Below are 1,249 nucleotides of genomic sequence, written 5' to 3' on the forward strand. Positions count from 1 at the left end.
TAAACCGATTTGGCCAGTCTTAGTCTTGAAAAATTCGTGCTAATCAGTAGGTTGTCGAAAAGGTGAGATATTTTCAAAACCGCATAGAAACTTTACTATTACTATTACTATTTTTTATTTAATTTAAATAAAACGATGGACGGTGGCTAATACGTGAAATGTCAAACGTTTTTGACAGATGATGTTTAATTACGTTTAATAGGATGTTTTACGTGAATATTATTCAATTATGATTGAATTGTAGTAAGTAGTTTTGTTCGTAGTTATTTATATACAAAAAAGTTAGTAAACGTAAATTGACGGCTTAAAATATATTTTAAAAATATAAAGCGTTGTAATACAGTTATGAAATTATAGTATGTTATTTCTAAATATGTGTACTGAATTATAAAAATATAAAACCAAATATGTTTCTAACAGAAGAAACTAAAAAATTGCAATGCACAATTGCATACTCTATTTTTATTAGTTGCGAATCGACGGTTGGATATGATATGAGAAGTGCTTTTGAAAAATGTTTTAAAAATATACAGTATTACACTAGAGCCACAAAATTTTAGTATGTTATTACCTAATATATATACTCAATTATAAAGATATAAAATCACGTATGTTTCTAACAAAAAAAAGGTCTAAATTCGCAACTTTGTAAACAAATGCACTCTTGCATATCTAGTTTCCAATACTTGCAAGTCTACGGTTTGATGAATATTTTGAAAAATATTTAAAAATATAAAACGTCATACTAGAGTTACAAAATTTCAGTATGTTATATCTTAATATGTGTACTCAATTATAAAAATATAAAATCATACATGTTTCTAACGGAAGAAACTAAAAAATTGCAATTTTGTAAATGCCTACATACTTGCATACTCTATTTTTATTAGTTGCGAATCGACAGTTGGATATGATATGAGAAGTGCTTTTGAAAAATGTTTTAAAAATATACAGTATTACACTAGAGCCATAAAATTTGAGTATGTTATTACCTAATACATGTACTCAATTATAAAAATATAAAATCACATATGTTTCTAACAAAAAGAGCTATAAATGTGCAATTTTGTAAACAAATGCACTCTTGCATATCTAGTTTCCAATACTTGCAAGTCTACGGTTTGATGAATATTTTGAAAAATATTTAAAAATATAAAACGTCATACTAGAGTTACAAAATTTCAGTATGTTATATCTTAATATGTGTACTCAATTATAAAAATATAAAATCATACATGTTTCTTACAAA

This window comes from Ctenocephalides felis, unplaced genomic scaffold, assembly GCF_003426905.1.
Source record: "Ctenocephalides felis isolate EL2017-DRISC unplaced genomic scaffold, ASM342690v1 CF-g0.4_SCAFFOLD_01604, whole genome shotgun sequence".
In the NCBI taxonomy this organism is placed as follows: domain Eukaryota; kingdom Metazoa; phylum Arthropoda; class Insecta; order Siphonaptera; family Pulicidae; genus Ctenocephalides; species Ctenocephalides felis.